This window comes from Mobula birostris, chromosome 21 (assembly GCF_030028105.1).
Source record: "Mobula birostris isolate sMobBir1 chromosome 21, sMobBir1.hap1, whole genome shotgun sequence".
NCBI lineage: Eukaryota > Metazoa > Chordata > Chondrichthyes > Myliobatiformes > Myliobatidae > Mobula > Mobula birostris.
Window position 1 is genome coordinate 15915348 of NC_092390.1, and position 25996 is coordinate 15941343.

The window sequence follows — 25996 nt, forward strand, 5'->3', positions numbered from 1 at the left end:
TGCAAATCCGTTTGCTGTTGTTGAAGGGGTGTTGCAGATGCTGGAATTGAGGGGGGGGGGTTTAATAATTTATTTTCCATCCTGTAAGCGGCAGGGAGCGACACCCGCCGCCGTGGGACAGACAGGCATCGCCGCTTTAATTCAGCGAGTGACAAGGGAGCATGTGACAGGGGAATGGAGGGGGTGGGGAGGGTTCGAGCAGCCGGTCATATGATCAGCTACACGGAATCAAAACAAACCGAGCAGCTGAATTGGGGCAGGAGCTAGCGAGCGGAGAGGAGGAGGGTGGCCGAGGTTCCCAGTTAACGGCGAGTCCCCTCTCGCACCTGCTGAAAAGTAAGTTCACGCTGTTGCCTTGTCCCGGCCGCGCCGTTGTTACTGTCGCCGTGACAGTGTTGTAGCCCCGTCCGCCTGCCGTCTGGCCCTCATCTATTTCGTGATTTGAGGGGGTGCGGAGGGGAGGGGGTGATTTCGGATCCCATTGCTGACTTCACTACCCACCACCCATTAGCCGACTTCACCCTCCCCAGCCCGGGCTCGAGGGCGCCTTCGTTTCCCGTTCAGCTCCCGGGAACTCTGCACCGGCTGCTCGCCCTCTGTAACGTTTTTTTCCCCCGAACTCTGTGGATTGGGAGGAAGGTGGTTGCTAATTTGTGCATGTTCCAGGGAGGGGAGACAGGGTCCCGGGCGGATGGAGTGGCTGCGAGTTGAATTCGCACCGACTCCGGGTTCAGGCTGCGAGCGGGGCGGAAATTGGCTGCGGAGGGCCGGCTCCCTCAGAGTCCTTTAAAGCTGGGGAGGCCGGACTCCTCGACTGCCCTTTACAGACCGGACAAGTACCGTTCCCGAATACCTCTCTCTGAAAGCCCAAAGCCTGACCCGCCTACCCCGCCCCTCTGTCATTCCACCCCACCCAAAGTGAACTCTTAGTGGTAAAATACTCCTGAGCTCGCCTGTCGGGAGTTAAAAGTTTCGGTGCAGAGAGTTAACTTTGCGCCTTGTTTTCTTTGAGGCCCAGCCACTGTCACCCTCTCTGACCCCTGATCGGAGGGGCCGCTTTTTTAAATACTCTGCGCGGAACTCCACCTCCTGGCGCTGGCCCAACCCTGTGGGGATTTCCCCCGTTCCAAGTGGATGCAAGCGCATTACTTTCTCTCTTCTAAGTTGCGGTAGATTGGTTTGTCCCTCCCTTGTCATTGAGCAGAGACTGAAAAAAGCGGCATCCATCATTGAGGATATCCCCCACCATCCAGAACATGCCGTCTTCTCGTTGCTACCATCGGGGAGGAGGGACAGGAGCTCAGTGTTTTAGAAGCAGCTTCTTCCCTTCCGCCGTCAGATTTCTGAATGGACAATGAACCTCACTATTTTTAATGTCTCTGGTGTTTGCTCTTTTTGCACTATTTAATTTATTTGAAAGCATGTTCCTTGTTGTAATTTATAGTTGTATTATGTATTCCAATGTGCCGCTGCAAAACAACAAATTTCATGACATATGCCACTGATTGGATTCTGTTCGGGGCCTTTGGCCCTGAATGTCGTGCAGACATGGTAACCTACTCTACGATCAATCTAACCCTTCCCTCCTACGTGGTTTTGCTGTCGTCCATCTGCCTATCTAAGTGTTTCTGAAATGTACCTAACGTATCTGCCTCTGCCACCACCCCCACACACCCACCACTCCGTGCACTTTAAAAAAAACTTACCTCGCACGTACTTCCAACACCTTCCAATCACTTTTAAATTATGCCCCCTCGTATTAGCCATATCTTTCCCGGGAGAAGACTCACTGCCTATCCAGTCTACCTTGTACACCTCTATCGAGTTACCGCTCATCTTCCTTCACTCCAAAGAGAAAAGCCCCAGCTCGTGTAACCCCTGTCCTGATCGGACATGCTCCCTAATCCAGGCAGCACCCTGGTAAATCTCCCCTGCAGCCTCTCCACATCATTCCCATAATGAGGTGACCTGAACGGAACATCTTTCAAACTTAGTCGGTCTTTCCATGTCTTTCAAACTTAGTCGGTCTGTGGTCTCCTTTTGAGCCACGATGAGGCCACCCTCAGGGTGGAGGAGAGATACCTTATACTGGGTAGCCTCCAACCTGACGGCAGGAGTATCGTTTCACCTCCACCCTCCCCCTCTATTCCCTACTCTGGCCTTTTACCTCTTTGACACCTCCCCCGGGTTCACCTCTCCTCCTTCCCTTTCTCCCATGGTCTGTTCTTCTCTCCTGTCAGATTCCTTCCTCTCCAGTCGTTTACCTTTCCCACCCACCTGGCTTCACCTTTCTTCCTTCCTGCTATATCCACCACCAGCCCCCCACCCTCCTCTTTATTCAGGCATCTTCCTCTCTTCCTGAAGAAGGACCTTGGCCTGAAATGTCGATTTTTATTCATTTGCATAGATGCTGCCTGACCCGCTGAGTTCCTCCAGCGTTTTGTTCAAGATGTCATACTGTAATTCTCTATATATCATGGGATTCTGAGGAGGAGGGAGGGGTGGGTGTGCCCTTTCCGAGACAGACTCAGTCACTTTTGCCCTTTTTATTGTTCAGTAGTTTTCTAACAAACCCGTTCAAATCCGAACTACTTTCCTGGTGGATATCAGACTAATCAGAATCAAGTTCATTATCACTGACGTGTATTGTGAAGTGTTGTTTTAAAACAGCACAACATAAAAACTATAAATAAATACAAAAAAATGCATCAAGTTAGTAGGAAGAAAGGGGAATGATGCAGAGGGCTGGTGGTACATGGGTTCATTGTCCATTCAGAAAAGTGAAGGTGTTGGGGAAGAAGCTGTTCTGAAATGTCCCTCCTCTCGAATGACAGCAGTGAGAAAAGTGCATGTCCTGGGCAATGGGAGTTCTTAATGACAGACACTGCCTGAAGTTGGAAGAAATGGATCTGAGGTTAGAGGAGATTGTGGGGTTCACAGTCAGAGAGTAAAGGTTTAGCCGGTCAGGAAATGAGAAGGATGTTTTTTCCCCTTCCTGGATTTGTTAGAAACTCTACCAGCGATGAAACGAGTCACCCAGCAATGCAAACACACACAATGCTGGGATACTCAGCAAGTTGGCCAGTGCCAGCACACAGTCAACATTTCAGCCAAGACCCTACATCAGCAACGTCAACTGGTTGTACCCTTCTAATGACGCTGCCTGACTTGCTGAGTTCCAACAGCACCTTGCGTGTCGATGCCTGCAGAATCTTTTGTATTGACTCTCAGAATATCTTGAAGGAGGATGATAGGGGTGCACAAGATGATGAAGAATGGACAGTCAAAGGCTTGTTCTCAGAGCAGGAATGATTGATATGAGGGGACATAATTTTAAGGTATTTGGAGGATTGTATGCGGGTGATGTCAGAGGTGGGTTTATTGCACTGAGTAGTGGGTGTGTGGAATTTGCTGCTGGGATGGTGGTAGAGTTAGAGGCAATTATAAGACTTTTAGATAGGCATCTGGATGAGAGTAAAAACCGAGGCTGTTTAGGAGGGAGAGGTTAAATTGATCTTGGTTTAGAAAGTTGGCACAAATTGATGGGCAGAAGGGTCTGTACTGAGCTGTGGTGTTTTAGAATTAAATGCACTCAAGGAGTTGGATGTTGTTTTTGGAGCTGGATGTATCCAGTGAGAGAGTGGGAAGAAGGGAATGAGTCTAGGAGATTCATTGTTGTGAATGGCAGTGACTTGCTCCTCCTCTCTGCCTGGGGACTTATTTCCAGGAATCTCACAGGATGCTGGAAAGTCCCTCTACCAGGATACACTTGTTGTGCCTCAGAGTTCTGGAGGTGGGCTGCTGCTGACGCCAAGGTTTCCTTAGATTTAAAAGCTTAACTTTCCATGCAGTAGTTGGTAAAATGCAGGGACAGGGGACGGGGGCATCCAGAACAGGAGGGGTGGTGTTGGGGTGAAAGAAGGGATCACTGGAGGAAAGGTGGCAAGGACATGCCTCTGGTAGTGGCAAAAGATGGCGTGCAGTGTTGGGGATGGGAACAGCATTAAATTATTTAAGGAACGCGAGGGGGAACATCCTCAGTTTAAGAGTGTGGAACGAGCTGCCGGCAGAAGTAGTGGATGCAGATTCAATTGCAACGTTTTTAAGAGAAGTTTGGGTAGGTACATGAATGGGAGGAGTATGCAGGGCTATGGTACAGGTGCAGGTAGATGGAACTAGTCGGAATAATAGTTTGGCACAGATTAGGTGGGCTGAAGGGCCTGTTTCTCTACTGTAGTACTCTATGAATCTATTCAAATTTGAGCTAATTTTCTAAGTAGAATATGAATGGGGGACGGCCAAACAACAAATTTCACAACACGTCAGCGATGATAAACTTGATTCCAATTCTGTCACAGTAAACCAGGGCAGTGCCAGAAAGTGGGAATCCTGGAGACTGAGGGGAGAGGGTTTGAGATTGCAATGCAGAAAGTGAGTTTGGGAGTAGTGGGAACAGACAGGACTGTGGTCACAGAGGTGAATATGATCCAGCTGGATAGAAGGAAGTAGGGAAAATGTGTTGAAGAAAATGTGTGGAGAAAAATGGGCCAAGTCAGGTAATCGGGAAGAGGGTGGGACTGTGGGAAGTGACACCGAGGAGAGCGAATGGGAAATGATTGGAAAGTGGGAGAGGTGTAGGAAGGTGCGTATTGGTGACCATCTCCGTCATGGTGGTCCTTATGGGAGTCAGGCGAAGCTGGTGGAACCTTCTGCAGGTGGGAGGACATTTTCACTCCGGTAAATAGTGGCATAAATTGAGGGGGTGGGGGAGAGTGGTAGAAGGAGAGGGTTGGAGTCTGGATTGGTGAAGGTGCCAGGGTACTAGTGTAGAATCATGGAATCAGAACCAGATTTAATATCACTGGCATATTCTGTGAAATAGGTTGTCTTGTGTCAACAGTACATTGCAATGCATAATTTTTTTAAAAAACTATAAGTTACAATAAGAAATTAAGTAGTGCCGAAGGGGCAAAAAGGTAGTGGGATAAAGTTCATTGTCCTTTCAGAGATCTGATGGGAATGGAGGAAAAGCTGTTCCTAAAACGTTGAGTGTATGTCCTTGTTCTCCTATACCTCCTCCATGATGGTTGCAATGAGAAGGGGATCTGTCCTGGGAGTTTGTGGGGGGGGTCCTTTGTAATATATTGTTCCTGAGGCATTGCCTTTTGAAGATGTCCATGATGCTGGAGAGGTGAGTGCCCACGTGAGAGCTAGCCGAGTTTACAGCTTTCTGCAGCTTTTTCCAATCCTTTGCAGAGGCCCGTCCTTACCAGATGGTGATGCATCCAGTTCGAATGCCTTCCATAGTACATCTGTAACAATTTGCGGAAGTCTTTGACAGAACAAGACCTCTCAAACTCCTAATGAAATAAAGCCACTGTTAGTGAGGGTGTTGGTGGTCATGGCTTTGGAAGAGAATCGGAATGAGGTTTACTATCATTGCCCTATCATAGCTGCACATCTCACCACATTTTTATTTTCCTACAAGATCTCACTCTCTAATCTCCCCCCATTTCACAGGATTTGCTAATTTCCATTCCCTGTGTTCCATTAAAAACGAGAGCAGAATGCAGAGTATTATGTTACAGAGACGAGAAAGTGAAAGGGAAACGGTGAGGCAGATTGGCAGATCATGATTTTCCCTTTCGATAGCTGTCCTTGAACCTGCGATGGTCTATACTTACAGGATTTTGTATCTTCCGTCTGATGGGTGGGAGTGGAAGAGAGAGTATCTGGCGTTGAAGTAGTCCTTGATTATGTTAGCTGTTTTCCTGAGGCAGTGGGAGGTGTCGACGGTCCTTGGAGGGGAGGCTGGTTTCTTTGATGTGCTGAGCTGTGTCCAAAGCTCTCTGCAATTTCTTGTGCTCTTGGGCAGAGCAGATGCCAGACCAAGCCAGGGTGTATCTGACTTGTGTGGGTTACAGTCTGACGACTCGCTGTTTGATGTCCCCAGGCCTGCGCTCACTGGAGTCTAGAAGAATGAGAGGGGATCTCATTGAAACCTATTGAATATTGAAAGACTTAAATGGAGTGGATGAGAAGAGGGTATTTCTTATAGTGGAACAGTTTAGGACCAAAGGCACAGCCTCAGAACAGATGGGTGTCCCTGTAGAATAGCTGAGGAGGAATTTTTTAGCCAGAGGATGGTGAATTGACATTCTTACAGATGGCTGTGGAGGCCAAAGTATATTTAAAACAGATTGATAGGTTCTTGATTAGTAATGACATCAAATGACATCAAAGGAGAAGGCAGGAAAGTGGGGTTGTAAGGGAACATAAATCAGCCATGAATGAATGAAGGAGCTGAATGGCTTCCTACTGCCCCTATATCTTAGGGACTGTCCCTCTGTGTTGAGTTTTATTTGTCTTCATACCCTTTCCTTGTCTTTCTCCCTTCCCTGACCACCTCCAGCCCAAACCTGTTCGGGTATATGCAAGTTTCAGGTGTATGCAAGTTTCTGGGCTCTTCTCGTCCGCCCCTAAATACTTGCACTGCTCCCACCCCGAGGCAGCTAGCCTGACATCGTCTGTGGTCAGTTTGTGTAGAACTTTGCTCCAAGAGAGAGTCCGTGACGTGCCTGGAAATGCCCACATTGATGATGTTGGGTGGAAAGTCATATGGTAGGGAGCTGAGGGCAGAGTAACCAGTGACCAGGAGTGGGCATCGGATGAGTCGTGTCCAGAGTGAAAAAAAGCCAGAAATGTTTCAAAGAACAACTTGAACAATACAATTAAAATAGAGGCTGTTGGAAAACATAAATGCAAGAGATTCTGGAAACCTTGAATCAATCAATATCTCTCTCTCTCTCTCTCTCTCTCTCACTCACTCACTCACTCACACACACACACACACACACACACACACACACACACACACACACACACACACACACACACACACACACACACACTGTGAGAGGATAGTCGCAGGTCAGGCAGCGTCTATGGAGGGGAATAAACGGCCGATGTTTTGAGCTGAGACCCATCAGGACTGGGAAGGAAAGGGGCAGAAGCTGGAAATGGCTAGGAAGTCTGGTGACATCTGAGAGAAGAACAAAGTCAACATGGATGTAATGAAGGGTCTTCTGCCTGAAACATTAACTCGTAGACCATAGGACAGTACATTTGGCCCACAATGTTGTGCTGATCTTGATGTCAATTTATACTAAATGTCCTCCTTGTGTACATCACCCATTCCCTCCACGTTCACGTGTCTATCTAAAATCCTGTTGAGCTCCACCGTAAACACGAGATTCTGCAGCTGCTGGAGATCATGAGTGACACACGCAAACCGCAGGAGGGACTCAGTAGGCCAGTCGGCATCTATAGAGGGGAATACATGGTAGATGTTTCAGACCGAGACCCTTGCTTGCTTCCAGTATTGCTGTGGTAAACCCAAGCCAGGTACCTACCACTGTGTTTACTTTAGAATTTTAAAAAACTCTTGGCCCTCACTCTACCTTTGAACTTCCCCATCTAACCTTAGAGATGTGTCCTCTGGTGTGTGACATTTCTACCCTGCAGAAAGGATCCTGACTGTCTGTATGCCTCTCATGACGTTAAAAAGAACACTCTGTTGGATTTCCCCTCGACTTCCAACGCTCCGGAGAGAATGACCCATGTTTGTCCTGCCGTTCCTTGTAGCACATAGCCCCGGATGCCTGCAGCATCCTGATAAATCTCTTCTGTTTGTTCTCCACACCTCGGGTTCTCTATCTGGAGTCAGCAAGTTAGACTCCCACTCTCCAGGACGTGGGCAGTGTCCTGAAAGTGACACCCCGCCGCAGAGCACCCAAGGGGGAAGGGGGTGTGGTGCAATTTACTGGTGGGAGGGGAAGAGTTAAATTGATATCCCATCTGAAATAGAACCTAGTACAGCACAGGTCAGGCCATTCGGCCCACAATGTTGTGCTGACCTTGATGCCAATTTATACTAAACATCCTCCTCCTCTGTATCATCCAGATCCCTCTACTCCCTTCATATTCACGGCTCTGTTTACAACCCCCTTAAACTCCACCAAACTGCTGCTGTTCCTGTAATCCTTGGATTCTGTAATAGGGTGACCAAAATGGAATACTGTATAGTACTCCAAGTGCACGCTCTCCCCCCCCACCCCCACATATGCTGCCTGACCTGCGGAATATTTGCTGCTTTTATTTCAGGTTTTCAGCAACTGCAGTTTTTTTTAAAATTTGAATTCATTTTAATTTTCAAAATAATTTTCACCTTGCGTGTGTTATGATGTGAATTTACTGTCAAAGTGTACCAGCCATTAGTAGGGGACAAGCTGCTGCAAGAGAGTGGTGTTGGTATGGTATAGTAGTGATGCTGGTAGTTCTGTTAGTCCTGGGGAAATCTTCTCAGCTGTTCAAAATAACCCACTGCATCCACTTTGAAAGCAGACTTTGAAAAATCTTTGCCCCAGGGTAGAAATGTCAAACAACAGCCATGTGTTTTCAAGGGTCAGAAGGGGGAAGTTTAAAGGTGGCATGAGGGGCAATTTGTTTTTTTTTAAATGCAGGAAGTGTTAGCTACCAGGAACGGATTACTGTGAAAGTTGCAGCTTCGAGGAGTTAAAGATTATCAGGCTTACTGGAATAGTAGGAGTTTGGTGAAGTTTAAGAGGCTTTTAAGCAGATTCATGAATATGAAGGCAATGGAGCGATCTGGTGGGGGATGTTTAGTATAAATTGGCATCGAGGTCAGCACAACATTGTGGGCCGAATGGCCAGTCCAGTGCTGTAATACATTCTGTTTCAGATGGGATATCAGTTAAACGTCTGCACATCATTCCCCCCCCCCACCGGCCCGGTAACACTGCCGTATTCCTTGGGCACTGCGGTGGGGGTGTCACTTTGGGGATGGTGCCCATGTCCTGGAGAGTCGGAGTCTACCCAGCTGACTCTAGTGGTGTTGCTGAGAGATAGGAATGGGAGGAGAAATGTGAAAGAGAAACTCTGAGCACTCATGATAAGAGCCAGCTTGTACTGACAGTGGAAAATGAAACTGGACTGATCTGAATTCCCGGAGAATAAACGCACCAGATTGCAGGCTGTGTTAGATATGGGAGTGTTTAATTTCCTCTCTGTCTGACCTTGTGTCCTTTCTCAGTCTGTGCAGTGCAGCTGTACTGTAGTCTGTGTTATTTGTCCCGTTCAACGCACACTCTTCCAATCCCCAACCATCACAAACACCTCAGCAGCCAGGGGATGTGTCTAAATTGCATGGAGAGTGGGAAGGAGGAATTTAATCTGCTTGTCGAGAGACGTGCCTTTCCTTTCCAGAATTAAGAACCTGGCAGTGACTTCAATATTTCCTCTGCCAGTATTTATAATTTTAGTTTTGTTCAATGGATCCTCAGCTCCATTCTGGAGTGTTTAAATGGGATTCATTTGGAGACGGATCCTTATTCACAAAGAAGAGCGCTGATGCTTTAAACATTGTAAATCAGTGGGTTGATGAGTAATGTCACTTACATTTAGTTTATTCAAATTCATATTGGCTTTTATTCCTCATTATCTTTCCAAAGAGTCTCTAATAGAATTTCGCATTGAAGTTTTATACAGATAATTTTCTGGGAAGAGACTACAAATTTTTTTTAAAAAAGGCTATAGAAACCTGGAAATGTTGAAAATAAAAAAAGAAAATGCTGGAAACACTCAGCAAGCCAGGCAGCATCCGCAGAGAGAGAGAGAGAGATCCACCTTCCTGCAGAATAAAGGGAGCCTTTTCTGATCGGCTGCCGGTGACTAGTGGTGTTCCGCAGGAATCGGTGTTGGGAGCGATTTTTTTTTTTTTTTTTTTAGAACCATAGAACATTACAGCACAGAAAACAGGCCATTCAGCCCTTCTAGTCTGTTGTATGTCAATTATTTCGATGATGGAGTTGATGGCTTTGTGGCCGTTTGCGGACGATATGAAGATAGATGGAGGGGCAGGTAGTTTCAAGGAAGCAGAGAAGCTACAGAAGGACTTGGACACATTAGGAGAGTGGGCAAAGAAGTGGCAGATGGAATACAATGTTAGGCCATGCACTTTGGTAGGAGAAATAAAATTGTACTCTATTTTCTAAACCGGGAATGAATTCAAAAAATCTGAGGTGCAAAGGGACTTGGGAGTCCTTGTGCAGGATTCCCTAAAAGTTAATTTGCCAGTTGAATTGGTGGTGAGGAAGGCAAATGCAATGTCAAGCATTCATTTCAAGAGAACTAAGAATATAAAAGCAAGGATTGAGTGTTGAGGCTTAAAAGGCTCTGGTGAGGCCTCACTTTGAGTATTGTGAGCAGTTTTAGGTCAACATTGCTAACATTGGAGAGGATTCGGAGAAGGTTCACAGAAATAATTCCAGGACTGAAAGGCTTACCATCCGAGGAGTGTTTGATGGCTCTGGGCCTGTACTCGCTGGAATTTAGAAGAATGAAGGAGGATCTTATTGAGACCTATCAAATTTTGAAAGACCTAGAAAGAGTGGGAAGGATGTTTCCTATAGTGGGGGAGTCTGGGACCGGAGGACGTTAACTCTGAATAGAGGGGTGTCCTTTTAGAATGGAGATGAGGAGAAATTTCTTTAGCTAGAGGGTGGTGAATCTGTGGAGTTTGTTGCTACAGGTGACTGTGGAGGCCAGGTCATTAAGGTGGAGGTCGATAGATCCTTGGTAAGTCAGGGTGTGAAAGGTTACGGGGAGCAGACAGCAGAAAAAAGAGTGCAGAGAAGATTTACTGGGATGTTGCCGGGTCTTTAGGAGTTGAGTTACAGGGGGAGATTGAACAAGTTAGGACTTTATTCCTTGGAGTGTAGAAGAATGAGGGGAGATTTGATAGAGGTTTATAAAAATTATGAGGGGTTTGGACAGAGTAAATGTGAATAGGTTCTTTCCACTTAGATTAGGAGAGATAAATATGAGAGGACATGGCTTTAGGGTGAAAGGGGAAAGGTTTAGGGGGAATATTAGGGGGAACTTCTTCACTCAGAGAGTGGTGGGAGTGTGGAATGAGCTGCCATCTGACGTGGCAAATGTGGGCTCACTCAAGTTTTAAGAATAAATTGGATAGGTACATGGATGGGAGAGGTCTGGAGGTTTGTGGACTGGATGCAGGTCAATGGGACTAATGGAAAAATGTTTTGGCACAGACCAGAAGGGCTGAATGGCCTGTTTTCTGTGCTGTAGTGTTCTGTGGAATGGGGTTGAGAGGAAAATGGATCAGCCATGATCAAATGGTGAAGCAGTTACGATGGGCCAAATGACCTAATTCTGCTCCAATATCTTGTTTTTATTTTCTGTTTTGGGGCTTGGTGGGGAGAACTAGATCAGAGTGACCGTGTGCCTGGGCATAAGGAAGTACAGCACAGTACAGGCCTTTTAGCCAACGATGTAGTGCTGACCACCTAACTTACTCGAAGTTCAATCTGACCCTTCCCTCCCACATAGCCCTCTGTTTTTTTTCCCTATCTTCCATGTGCCTAAGAGTCTCTTAAACATCCCTATATGTCTGCCTCTACGACCTCCCCCGGCAGTATGTTCCAGCCACCCACCACTCTTTTTTTAAAAAAAAAACTACGTCTGACATCCCTCCCATACTTTCCTCCAATTACCTAAAAAAAAATGCCCCCTTCCTCATAAAATTGTATCATCAATACCAGCCATTCAAAGTTCAGTCAGAAGTTTTTTGAGGGATTTTGATGAGAAGTTTGACGAGAAAAAAAGTTCTTTACATAATACTACTAATCTCTATGCAAATTTGGACAAAGTGAGCGATGTGAATTGGGAGAGACATAAATATTTTGATAAATCAGTGAGTGAACTGTGGAATATCGATGCCTGGATAAGTCTGAAATAACAATGCAGCCTTTTAAAATTTCCTACATTCCCGCGCCCCCCCCCCCCACCCTTGCCCCAGGAATAATTCAAAGCGCATGCAGCCAATTTTAATGTAATGTACCTTCAGCTGTGAACTGAAAAGTAATTTTTAATTGCCTTTTAATGTTTAAAATGTCATCTGATGAAATACATTTTTTTTCTTGAAGATTCTCCTTGTTATCTAAAGCCTGAAGGGAGTTGTGAAACAGTTTTGTTTATAATTGAAAAGTGAATATAAAGTCATTATTACAAGACTTGAGTGTTTTTTTTCCAGTGGAGTTTTTAATGTGCCTGTTTTAATAGCAGAGGTTGAGGGAGGCAGTCGGGTTGTTTCGGGATGCAGAGGTATGGTGGATGACAGGTTGTATAGACGAGTCGACTGTAGGACCTGCCAATATCAGAAATCAATCTAGGGAATTGATATGTCCCAACGCTCTCTGCAAACTGCATGTTTCAAGCTGAGGCTTGCTCACAAACTGGGGAAGCCCGTGTCTATTTAGGGAAAAAAACAAGACTCGGTATTACTAAGCTTTCAGTTTTACAGGAGCAGCTTCCATTTTTGTTTGGAGAGTGTTCGATGCTTGTTAAATCTGAGCCTGTCTTTTCACAGATCCTTTCCGTAAACTGCCAATAATCTGTGACCGGATCGGTGCTGGTGCAACTGGTGGTGTGGAGGGAAGGTATAGAGGTGATGGTGAGTAGTCCCTGGTGCTTGGAGTTGCCGTTACAGTTGTATGGTGGGGATTTTCATGCATACGGGTTCCTCTGCTTTGACCTGGAGTTTCAGCTGCAGAGTGCAGGGCTATTTAAGGTAACGCTGTGGGGAAGAGGTTCAGTTTGTGCTTGTCTGGTGTTGTTCTTGTTTTCAAATCCCACCAGGATCTCTATATCTGAATCCAGTTCATTGTCCCTGACAAGTTGTGAAGTTGGTTGCTTTGTAGCAACGGTACACTGCAGCATATTAAGGTTGCCTTAACTTTCAATAAGAATATATATTTTTTAAAAATATGAGTGTAAAAAGAGCAAAATATTGAGGTGATGTTCATGGACTATTCAGAAATCTGATGGCAGAGGGGAAGAAGTAGTTCTTAAAATTTTGAGTGTGGGTCTTCAGGCTCCTGTACCTCCCCACTAATGGCAGTAATGAGAAGAGAGCATGACGTGGGCGGTGAGGGTCCTTACTGATGGACATCAGCTCCTTGAGGCACCGCCTTTGGAAGATGTCCTCAATACTGAGGAGGCCCGTGCCCCTGATGGAGCTAACTCGGTCCTCATCCCTCCATACCAGACAGTGATGCAGCCATTCAGAATGCTCTCCACAGTACACCCGTGGAATTTCTAGAACCATTGGTGACATACCAAATGTCATCAAGCTCCTAATGAAATAACTGCCGGTGTGCCCTCTTTGTAATGGCATCAATTAAGTCTGAGGACCCCCCCCCCCCCAGGGCTCTTGTTTCCTTGTGAAGACTGGGAGTGGACTGTATAAAATCCCTCATTCCAGCTGCACTGGGTACTTTCCAGTTTGCCTGCCACTCAAACTGGTCCACCGGTGATTCCATAGCCTCAGCCGTCTGCTCTAGAAAACAATGCCTTGTACACCAAGATGTGGTTCACTGACTTCAGCTCGGCGTTTAAAACAATCATCCCTGAGAGGCTGGTGGGTAAGCTGCCCTCCCTGTAACTGGGTCTTGGACGACAAGACCCCAGTCAGTCTGAATTGGCAGCAACATCTCAAGCTCCATCACACTGGGCACTGGAGCCCCCACCCCCAGCGTTGTGTGCTCAGTCCACTGCTGACTCAGGACTGCACTGCCGGAGTCATCCCGAGCCACGTCACCAAGTTCGCTGATGATACAGCAGTGCTCAGCCTCTCTTCAGCAACAGCGATGAGCCGGCATACAGAGAGGAGGAGGTAGAGAGGCTTGTCAAATGGTGCGAGAACAGCAGCCTGAGTCTCAACGTGGACAAGACAGCAGAGATGAGTGTGAACTTCAGGAAGGGGCGGATCGGCCACTTTTCATTTGCTCATCGGTGGTTCTGCTGTGGAGAGAGGGACGAGCACAACGTTCCTTGGTGTGTATATAATGGACTGTCTAACCTTGACCTACAACACCTCCCCATTAGCCAAGAAGCCCCAGTAACATCTACACTTTCTGAGGAGATTGAGGTGTGCAAGGCTTCCTGCCGCCATTCTCCCAACTTTCTACAGGAGCACTGACAGTGTTCTGTCTGGCTGCATCATTGTGTGGTACAGAAGCTGCAAGACATCAGAACAAAAACCCTACAGAGGACAGTAAAACCCACTGCAATCTCTTTGACCTATTGCCGTCTAGATGGAGGTAGAGAAACATCAGGACTAGGACTACCAGACTGGGTAACAACTTCTTCCTTCAGTATGTGAGACTAATGAGTACCCTGCCACCACCAAGGTCTCGTCAGTAGGACAGCGAGCCATTTACTACTGTTTATGCTGGGTTTCACTGTATCCATTTAAATTGTATTTTGTTAACTTATTTGGTATAATAGTTTGGTTTCATGTGCTGTGTGTGATATATGTTTTGTGGGTGCACTGTGGTGCGGAGGAACACCGTTTCGTTTGGCTATATATATGTACAGTTGGATGACAATAAACTTGAGGTTGACCTCTGCCACCCACCAGCACCATAGAGTTCTGAGATCACTGAGCATCTCTGGCTCTCCTTCCTAGTTTCATGTGGCAGTTGTCAGTTGTGCTTCCATTAGCTCAGCTCTCTCCCTGAGCCTCTCCTCCCATTCCTCTTTTGCTGCCCCATTGCCCCTACCTCATTCTCTCTGTCCCAGGCACCCCTGTCTGGTGGTCTCAGCATGATTTGTTTAAAAGTGCAATTAGCTGTTGTTGGTGGTCCTTTATCCTAGCCTGGTTGATGCAGAGGCTCTTGCAGAACGTTGTCCTTTCACTGAACTCTGAGACACCGCTACCGGTCGGACGGCTCCTTCTGTAGGCTGACCAGCTGTGTGTTAAAGTCTGTGCAGCCGGGCGTCACGGTAGGGTAGTGGTTAGCGTAACAATTTACAGCACCAGTGATTGCTGATCAGGGCTCAATTTCCCACCTCTGTCTGTAAGGAGTTTGTACGTTCTCCCCGTGACCACGTGGGTTTCCTCTGGGTGCTCTGGTTTCCTCGAACGTTCCAAAGACCTATGGGTTAGTAAGTTGTGGACACGCTAATTCAGCGCTGGAAGCGTGGTGACACTCGCAGGCTGCCCCAGCGCATCCTAGGACTGCGTTGGTCGTGGACGCGAATGACTCATTTCACTGTGTGTTTTGATACACGTGACAATAAAGCTGGTCTGTGATATTAAACTTTGTTCATTGAGACGGAGCTGTCCAATCAGGCAGCTCCTTTGTCACCAGCGGGTGGCCAGCTCTGTGTTAACGTCCGTGCAGATCTCCAACCAAACAATTATTCTATTGGCTTCGCACTCAAATTACAGGATGAACTCAGTAGGTCTGACAGCATCTATTGGAAACAAATAAATAGCCACTCTTTTGGGCTGAATTCCTTCATCGAGACTCAACCTAAAATGTCAACTGTTTATTCATTGCCACAAATGCTGCCCGACCTGCTGAGTTCTTCCATCGCTTTGCTTAGGATTCCCAGCATCCGCAGAATCTCTGGTGTTAATTCCTTCAGCTTGCACTGTTACCTTGTAGCTCCCTCATCTGCAGAAAGTAATTGGGGAAGTCAAAATTCATTTATTGTCATTGTGTGTTTTTACTTACACCGCATTGGATCTGGAGTAACAATTAATTTGTTCTTTTTATCCTTGTGTACTGAGGAATGGCAATGAACAGTCTTGAAATTGAGTTGAATGGTACGTTGCAAGGATTATGGGACCAGCTATCTGAGGAATAGTTGAGGCAGGTACATTAATGGCACTTTTAAAGTTGGCAAGAGTGTAAAAGTAGGGCATCTGTACAGGGTGGTGGCGATGTGCCAACAGCTGTCCTCAGCACGAGGAGGGATGGAGTTGCATCAAAGGCAGTCCAGAGGAGGTTCACCAGCTGATCCTGGGAGTGAAGAGTTTTCTTCGATGTAAAAGAACTACTACAGTATGTAAAAGCAAGGTTGTGATGTTGAGGCTTTAGAAAGCATTGGTCAGACTGCATTTGGAATACTGTGAGCATTTCTGGGCCCCATGTCTAAGGAAGGGTGCCCTGGCATTGGGGAGAGTCCAGAGGAGGTTCACAAGAAAGATCCTGAGAATGAAAGGGTTAATGTATGAGGATGGTTCTGGCCTTGTACTCACTGGAGTTTAGAATGGGGGATGGGGGGAGAGCTCATTGAAACCTACCAAATGTTGAAAGGCCTAGTTAGAATGGACATGGAGAGGATGTTGTCAATAGTGACCAGAAGGCACAGCCTCAGAATATGAAGTCCCTTTAGAAAAGATGAGGAGGAATTTCTTTAGTCAACTGGTGGTGAATCAATGGAATTCATTGCCACGGACATCCATGGAGGGCAAATCACTTGGTTATATTTAAAGCGGAGGTGGATAGGTTCTTCATTAGTAAGTTTGTCAAAGGTTACAGGGAGAAGGCAGAAAAAGTGGAGTTGAGAGGGAAAATAATTCAGTCATGATAGAGTGGTGGAGCAGACGCGACGAGCCAATGACCTAATTCTGCCATGACCTAAGTCATGGTCTTGTGGTCTAAATTGGGCTGATGTTCCCTGGGCGATGGGAGTTGACCTAATGGGACCTGTTTCAGAGGAGGGAGTCAGTGGGGGAAGATGCTGAGAGGGCATTCCCCTTGGGTGAGCCTTGCAGTGAGGGTGTTGTTTCAGATTGGGGAGTTGTCTGCATAAGGCAGAAATGAGGAAGTATTTGTTCTGTGTGAGGGTGGGGACTGTTTGGAATTCTCTCCTCCTAGAGAGTAGTGGTCATTGGATATGTTCAGTACCGAGACTTGTAGGCTCTTGGTCTGTAAGGGAGTTGAGAGCCGAAGGGAAATTTGAGAATGTTAACATGCAGGTTCACGAGCACCATTTTACGTTTTGGAGTTCTTTTTCAAGCAGATGTTAATGCTGAGTCATTACATGCCTTCAAGGTTACGTTAGACTTTTGTTTGACTCAATAGAGTGGCAGCTAGTACATTTTCCCAGGGTGGCAGTGGCCAAGATCTGAGCACAGGTGAGCGGAGGGAAGAGGTTTTTTTCTTAAACAGAGTTGAGTGCTTGGAATGCACTGCTGGGAGGGCGGCAGATACTGATACAATCAGAACATTTAAATGCAAATCTCTTGGATAGACATGGATGTGAGAAGATCCGGGCTGTGTCGAAAGGAAGAGTTAGATTGATTGAGGAGTATGTTTGTGTAGGTTGGCACAACATTGTGGCCCAAAGGACCATTCACTGTTGCCTGGAATCGAGTGATCTGGGTCATAGGGAGAGGTTGGGCAGGCTAGGAGCTTCTTCCTCGGCAGATAGGAGACTGAGGGAGTGAAATTATAAGAGGTGTATGAATTATGGTGGGGAGGAAGTGGGGGGAGGGTTATGGGATGAGCTGCCAGAGAACATGGTTGAGGCAAGTGCAGTAATATTTAAGACATTTGGATAAGTACTCGGGTCTGAAAGGTTTAAAGGGGTAGGACCAACTGCAGGCAGATGGGACTACACTGGGTTGGACACCTTGGTTGGTTTGTTGCTTTCGATGACTCTGAGCTTGTACTTGCTTGAGTTTAGAAGAAAGAGGAGGCTTGATCGGATATTGAAAGGTCTAGACAGAGTGGACATGGAGGGGATGTTTCCTATAGTGGGGAGGTCTAGCACCAGAAGGCACAGCCTCAGAATAGAAGGACTTGCCTTTTGAGCAGAGATGAGGAGGAATTTCTTTAGACAGAATGTGGTGAATCTCAGGGTTGTAGATGGTGACGTATATGTACTTTGTAAATCTGTGAAATTCATTGCCACAGGTGGCTGAGGAGGCCAAAACGTTGGATATATTTGAAGCAGAGGTTGATAGTTTCTTGATTAATCAGGGTGTCAAAGGTTACAAGGAGTAGGCAGGAAATTGGGGTTGAGAGGGATAATAAATTGGCCACGATAAAATGGCAGAGCAGACCCAATGATTCCACCTGTCACTTTTCAACCCATTTTTTCCAGTTGGTCTAGATCCTGCTGCAAGGTTTGATAATCTTCCTTGCTGTCCATTATGCCCCCCAATCTTGGTATTGTCCACAAATTTGCATTATCAGCCAGACCATTGGTATACATGACAAACATGTGACATATGAAAAACAGCTGAGACCAGAAGCTGAGTGTAGTGGTGGTGACGTTCCTCAACATGAGGTTTTAAAAGGTTTGTTGCATTATAGTCCATAATATATAGTGGATTTGTTTAAACGTAATGAGCTAAAACAGTGAAAATTTTGAATCATTAACTTCATCTTTAGGTTTGAATCTTTGTCAGAAATACTTACGACCTGGCACAGCCCTTGATGTGTCTCCACCCAGCTTTGTCAGCTGCCAAAGGCTGTGAGATGAGCTCTGAACCCCCTGAACCCCACTGGAAGGCCTTTGACGCACCCCTCCTGCATGATCCTTTGACGCAACTCTCTCTGCACCTCTGTCTCTCTGTGGAGGAAGCGGAACCTTGTTTGACCACATTAAACGCTGTATTTTGGACTAACCTGTTGTTCTGAGCTTGTTTGTCACAGTGTGTGTGTGTGTGTCATGTGTTTTCTTCTATTGCCGAGCTGCCAGCTTTGTTTTGCTTTGTGATCAGGATTGAGCTTGCGTCGGTGAACCTGTGCAGGCTCTGAGTGGCTGAGCTCGCCGCTGCTCCCATTGAATCTGTCCAGCAACCAGGGGAAACTCCCAGGATCATTTGCCTCCAGAGCAGTGCCTGGTTTTTCTTTTTTGGGGGATAGGGTTTGAAAACTAAATGCTTCCCTCTCACAACCCCTCTGCTTTGTCACTCACTGTCCTGTTCGCGACGTCCTGTAGCAAATCCATGGGGAGTCTGGTTTAGATTCCCCCCAGGAAGCACCATGCGGTGTGCAGACAGCCCACATTTTTCCTGTTTGCAACTCTCGTAGTAACTTACGGGATCTAACTTTCCACAGAGTGCTGTGATTTGTGTTAACAGAGTTGAGGAAAGGTGCCATACAAATGAAGGTGGCTGTTGTACTTGTTGGGTCTGTGAGCGGAGATCTCTGTCTGTCTGTATTAAGGATTAGCTTTATTTGTCACATGTACATCAAAACATTGAAAACTACAGTGAAATGTCAGCAGCCAACGCAGTCTGAATATGCGCTGGGGGCAGCCTGCAAGTGTCACGCACTTCCGGCCCCAGCGTAGATGTGCACCACAGGCTCACTTTTATCCGTATGTCTTCAGAATGTGGGATGAACCTGATTCACTGAGTGGAAACCCACGCGTTCACAGGGAGATGGTGCAAACTCCGATCAATGATGACTGTCGGGCTGTTGTAGGGAGGAGTCGGCAATGGTAATGCCATTGAGTATTAAGAGTAGATTGTTACTGTCACTCTCGCTGGGGACAATTGATACCCAGACATCATCCCGTGACTCTAATGTAGCCATTGCACCACTGGATGAAGCCAATCCGCCCATCCGGTCTGACCTAGCCCATTGTTATGCGGTTCAAAGTAAATTTATGTATGTCATTGTATACAACACTGCGATTCGTTTTCTAGCTGGCATATCAATCCATAATAGAATGGAAGACTGCACCATGGGTGTCCAACCACTGTGCAAAAGACAAAAATTGTTAAAAATTGTGTAAATGCAAAAAAAAATAATAATGAGCAATAAATATTGAGAACGTGAGATGAAGAGTCCTTGGAAGTGAGCCCATAGGTTGTGTGAACATTTCAGTGATGGGGCACGTGAAGTTATCACCGTTGGTTGAAGGGTATTAACTATTCCTGAACCTGGTGATGTGAGTTTTGAGGATCCTGGATATCTTCTTCCTGATGGCAGCAATGAGGAGTGACTATGACCTGGGTGATGAACGTCCCTGATGTGCTTTCTTGCAACAATGCTTTGTGCAGATGTGCTCAATGGTGGGGATGGCTTTACCTGTGATGGACTAGGTTATATCCTCTACTGTGTGTGTAGGATTTTCCGTTCAATATCTTTGGTGTTTCCATACCAGGCTGTGATGCAGCCAGTCAATATACTCTCCACTACACATCTATGCAAGTATGTCAAAGTTTTAGATGTCATGCCAAATCTAAGTAAACTCCTGAGGAAGTGGAGGCATTGCCACTTGTATGCTAGGGTCAGGTTCCCCTGAAATAATAATAACAGAGGAATAATCCAGTCTGTTCTCTGTTCATCCATCACTGTCTGGTTTGGATCAGCTACCAAACAAGACAAGAATAGACTCCAAAGAACCGTCGGGGCTGCGGAAAAGATTATTGGTGTGAAGCTGCCCTCGATCCAGGACTTGTATGCTTCTAGACTCAGGAAGCGAGCGAGCAGCATCATTGTAGACCCATCACACCCTGGACATCACCTGTTCCAACTCCTTCCTTCTGGTAGGCGCTTTAGTTCACTGTATGCCAGGACAAATAGGTACAAAAACAATTTCTTTCTGTATGCCATCAGTCTTATGAACACTTGAATTTTAGTCTATTATAAACCAAGTCCACCTGTACATACACAGGTATTCCTCATCGTATATAGTTCACGATTATTTGCACTATTGTTTTGTTTGCTTTTTGATTCCGTGCAGTGAGAGCTCAGGGAAACTGGCATCAAATTCCCTGTATGTGTCCACATACTTGGCGATATTAAAGGATTCTGATTCTGATTTAAAGTGGCGGACCCTCTCCTCTGATGAGGACTGGCTCATGGACCTGTGGTTTCCTGCTCCTGAAATCAATAATTGGTTCCTTGATATTGCTGATATTGATTAAGTGTTTGTTGTCATGGCATCACTCAGCCAGATTTTCAGTCTCCTTCCTACATGCTGATTGGTCAGCACCTTTGATTCGGCCTGTGACCGTGGTGTTGCCAGCAAACTTGAATATGGCGTTGGAGCTGTGCTTAGCCACAGTCATAGGTGTAAAGTGAGTAGGGCAAGGGACTAAACTTACAGCCTTGTTGTGCACCTGTGCTGATGGAGACCATGGGGGAGATGCTGTTGCCAATTCATACTGATGGGTGAGGAACTCGGGGATCCAATTCCACAAGGAGATAATGGAGCCTAAGATCTTGAAGCTTATTGATTAGTTTTAAGGGGATAATATTGAAAGCTGAGCTGTAGTCAATGAAGAGCATCCTGATGAATGCATCTTTGCTGTCCAGATGTTCCAGGGTTGAGTGAAGAGCCAGTGAAGTGACATCTGTTGTGGACCTGTTGCTCCGGTAGTCAAATTGGAGTTGATCCATGTCACTTCACAGGCAGGAGTTTATGTGTTTTATCACTAACCTCTTAAAACACTTCATCACAATGGATGGAAGTGCCTCTGGACGATAGTCATTGAGGCAGGTTACCACATTCTTCCTAGGCACTGGTGTAATTGAAGACTGCTTGAAGCAACTGGATGCTTCAGACTGCCGAATCCAGAGGCTAAAGATCTCGGTGAGCACTCCACCTGGTAGATCAGCACAAGGTTGTAGTACTTGGCCAGCTACCCCATCTGGGCCAGATGCTTTGTGTGTGCTCAACTTTCTGAAGGCTGCTCACTTGTCAGCCTTCAGAAATCACAAGCGGGGGCTGTGGGTGTTTGTGGTGATTCCTCCATGTTTTGGTCAAAGCGAGCATAGAAAGCTTTGAGCTCAGCTGGAAGTGAAGTCCTGCTGCCTCTGGTGCCGCTTGATTTAACTTTGCAAGAGGTGATGGTATTCATGCCCTGCCACCACTGTCAAGCATCCTTCGTTGATTCAAGTTTGAGTTTGGAATTGCCACTTTGCATGTGAGATTGCTTTCTGGAGATCGTACCTGGACGTCTTGTAACTTTCTTGGTCACCAGACTTGAATGCCTCTGATCTGGCCTTCAGCAGATTGCAGATCTCATGGTTCATCCAGGGCTTCTGGTTGAGTGAGACGCTGAATGATTTTGTGGTAGCACCCTTGTCTTCAACAGTCTTAGTAAAGTCCGTGACAACCATGGTGTATTCATTCTGATCCACAGGTGAGACCTTGAATACGGCCCAGTTTACTGAGTCAGAGCAATCCTGTAGCCGTCTATCTGACTCCCGTGACCACCTCTTTGTTGTCCTGATCTCTGGAACTTTGCACTTTAGCCTCCACCTGTACTCAGGTGGGAGAAGGGCAGCCAAGTGATCCGAGTAACCAAAATGTGGTTCGGGCATGGAGTGGTTGGGCATTCATGTAACAGTTGTCTAGTGTGTTGGGACCTCTGGTGCTACAGCTCATATGCTGATGGTAATGGAGTTCTGTAGTTTTTTTTTTCCCCAGTGTCCTGAAAGTCTTACTACTCTAAGGGATCCGGCAAGAATCTGTAGAACAGTTACAGATACCCCAGATGTGGTGTAGTGCTTGTGTTGGATGCTGTTTCTGTGTTGTGCCGGTTGGTCATCTGATAATTTCATGAGGTGACAGAACTGTTCAAAGTATTAATACTTCATTAGTCAGGGATTAAGCTCAAGAGCCGAGAGGTAATGTTGCAACTCTTTTATATTTAAAAAAAAACTAACTCCAGTTAGACCGCACTTGTTCGGTTCTGGTTGCATCGTTATAGGAAGGATGTGGAAACCTTAGAGAGAGTGTGGAGGAGGTTTCAGGATGCTGCCTGGATTAGAGAGCAGGTCTTTTGGGGATGGGTTGAGCGAGCTAGGGCTTTTCTCTTTGGAGCAGAGGAGGATAAGAGATGATTTGATGATGTGAAATACGTTATTTTGCAGCCTCGATACAATGCAAGACGTAAAAGTTATAAACTGCGGAAATAAATAGTGCGGAAGAGACGTAGATTGAGTAGACAGCCAGAGACTTCATCCCTAGGCAGAAATGGCTAATACAACAGGGGTGTAATTGTAAGGTTTTCAACATGATTGGAGGAAAGTAGAGAGGGTGATGACAAAGGTTAGGTTTATTTACTGAGAAAGTGGTGGGTGCAGGGAATACACTGCCAAGAGGTGGTGGTAGAGAGAGATACATTAAGGGTATTTAAGAGACTCGTCAATCAGCACATGAAGAAAGAAAAATAGGGGGCTATGTGGGAGGGAAAGTGTTAGTTTGATCTTAGAGTAGGTTAAAAGTTTAGTACAACATCATGGGCCGAAGGGCCTGTACTGTCCTATATTCTGTTAATGGGTCTTTCCAAATATTTTTGGTATTCTAGTGTATCTGACATCATGTGGGTTATGTCGTTTTGGAAACATTTTTGGGCTGTTTAAATGTTTTCGCAAGTCTCTAACCAGAGATGAAAGAGTTCAGAGGACAGATTGTGAGCAAGGCACAGAACTGTAGAAGGCTTCTTGTGTGGGAGCTTTTAAAGTACAAAGGATGAGTGATTGTGTAGGTAATTGAGTGCGATTGGCGAGTGCTGAATGAATGGTTGGCTGAAGTCCTTTGGAAGTAGTAGGTAAAATTGCAAAGAGATTCACCGACGTGGGAGATGAAACTGCAGTTATCTAATTGTCCCTTCAGACCTATCATTTGTCCCGCAGATAACAGGCACCCGAGATCAGCTGGACGTTGTGCAGGGAGTTAATTTTGAAATTAATAAGGTTGAAATGAGGCCACCGACTGTAGCTGAGGGTTGAGGTGGTGACTGGATTTTGTGCTGGGTTTGATGTGGCATCTCTGAGCTAACATCACATCAAACAACACCCAGTCCTTTGTCATGTTACTCTGCAAAACTGTACTCTACTCGAGTCAGGGTTGGGCTGGTGAATAATTTCAAAGTGGACTTCTATTTATTGCCGTAGAGCCTAGGATCTTAAGGGTCCATTTGTTGTATTTATTATTAGCATGCAGTGGTAATAGACAGGAGCTTTGGATGGCTCTGGGCCTGTACTCACTGGAGTTTGGTGGAGGGGAGGGGGATCTCATAGAAACCTATCAGATATCGAAAGCCCTAGATAGTGGACATGTGAGAATGTTTCCTAAAGTGGGGAGAGTCTAGAACCAGAGGGCACAGCCTCAGAATAGAAGGACATCCCTGTAGAACAGGTGAGTAGTTTCTTTAGCCAGAGAGTGGTGAATCTGTGAAATTCATTGCCATTGACAAATCATTAGGTATATTTAAAGCCAAGGTTAATAGTTTCTTGATTAGTCAGGCAGAAGGCTAGAGAATGAGTTTGAGAGAATTAATAAATCAGCCATGAAAGAATGGCAGAGCAGACGCTAGACTGAATGGCCCAATTCTGCTGCTATGTCTTATTGTCGTTCTCTGTGAGCTTCATGCATGCGTATGCCAATAAACTAATCTGAATCCGAGGGGCTCACCAAGGACACCCCAAAGCCTTTCCCACCATCTCCAGGGCGCAAGTCAAAGGAGTGGTGGAACCCATTCCACTTGCCGGGATGAATTCAGACCCAACAATGCTTGAGGAACTTGATCTCCACCTCTTCAATAACTTCCAACTCCCCGGTGCCAACTGCTACACTTTTACTATGGATGTCCAATCCTTATACACCTCCATTCCCCATCAAGAATACTCCGCTTTGAGGAACTTGACCCAACCAGGACAAAGCAGCCGAAACACAACCCTAATCACTCCCTCCATGGCTGCCATACGGTGACTGATTACAGAATGCACTGCCGATACCTATCCAGACAAGGTGTACGGTGTGCTGGCCGTTATTTATAGGGAGTACACTCGTGAGGATCACTGGCTGTCATTGACAAGGCTTGTCTGGAGTGGCCAGCACAGGTGTGGTTTTGTCCTTGAGTAAAGTGAGTTTGATTAGGGCGACATTGGAAACGCCAGTAGCCAGAAATGGAAAAGTTTACAGAAAGGTGGATACAGCCAAGTCCTTCACAAGGAAGGCCCTTTCCACCATCGAACACACTTACAAGGAAATGGTGTCCGTCATTGAAGACGCCCACCATCCATGCCATGTTCTCTTCTCGCTACAATCATCAGCAGGCGGTACAGGAGCCCAGGTTCAGGAACAGTCATTACCCTACAGCCATCAGGCTCCTGAACCAGCGGGGATAACTTCAATCCCCTCAACACTGAACTGATTCCACATTCTACAGACTTGCTTTCAGGGACTCTTTCAACTTGTGTTCCCTATAATTTTTTTTTGCACTTTTGCTCATTAGTTGTTTGTCAATCTTTGTTTATGCCGAATTCTTCTTAAATTCCATTGCATTTCTTTGTATCCCTATAAATGCCTGTGTGGGAACGAATCTCAGGGTATATGGTAACATTTCCGTACTTTGATAATGCATTATGCTTTGCCATTGTTGATTGGATTGACTTGGGATGGCTGAATGAGGATCAGGTGAAGAAGGCTGACCCATCTCATTGGAGTGTAGAGGCTTCTGGGAGGGGCCGACACAGTTCCTTCAGGTAGGAGACTTTGGGACTTTGATCTTGACTCAGGATCAGGCTATCGTTGGACTGAGACGAGGAGGAATTTCTCCATCTGCTGTTTGTTCATTTATTTGCTTAGCGATACAACACAATAACAGGTTCCTCAGGCCCAGTGAGCCACAATCCCCAATTACCTGCATGTGACCAATTAGCCTATTAATATTTAGAGAATTCAAGGAGATTTCCCCCTTCATTTTTCTAAACTCCAGCGAGAACAGGCCTAGAGCCATCAAACGCTTGTCATACATTAGGTTAGGACTATTTTCCTTGGAGCGTAGAAGATGGAGAGGAGACTTGATGAAGGTTTACTAAATTCTGAGGGGTATAGATAGGGTAAATGCAAGCAGGCTTTTTCCACTGAGGTTGGGTGCAGCTACATCTAGAGGTCATTGGTGAAGGGTGAAAGGTGAAAAGTTTACAAGGAACATGAGGGGAAATTTCTTCACTCAGAGGGTCGTGAGAGTGTGGAACAAGCTGCCAGCACAAGTGATGCATTAGGGTGCTCGATTTCAACGTTTAAGAGGTTTGTAAGGGTATGGATGGCTCTGGTCCGGGTGCAGACAATTGGGAGTAGGCAGTTTAAATGGTTCAGCACGGAATAGATGGGATGGTTT

General features: G+C 46.1%; 1 protein-coding gene across 3 annotated transcripts in view; it reads left to right on the forward strand.

Annotated features, from left to right (window-relative positions):
- Positions 1-229: 229 nt before the first annotated feature.
- The window catches only part of LOC140185618 (CREB3 regulatory factor-like), a 97833-nt gene continuing 72066 nt past the window's right edge, over positions 230-25996 (forward strand). For all 3 annotated transcript variants that reach the window (XM_072239034.1, XM_072239033.1, XM_072239035.1), the window contains exons 1-2: positions 230-336; positions 12470-12553. The gene's annotated coding sequence lies outside the window, so the exon portion shown is untranslated. The remainder of the gene's footprint in view (positions 337-12469; positions 12554-25996) is intronic.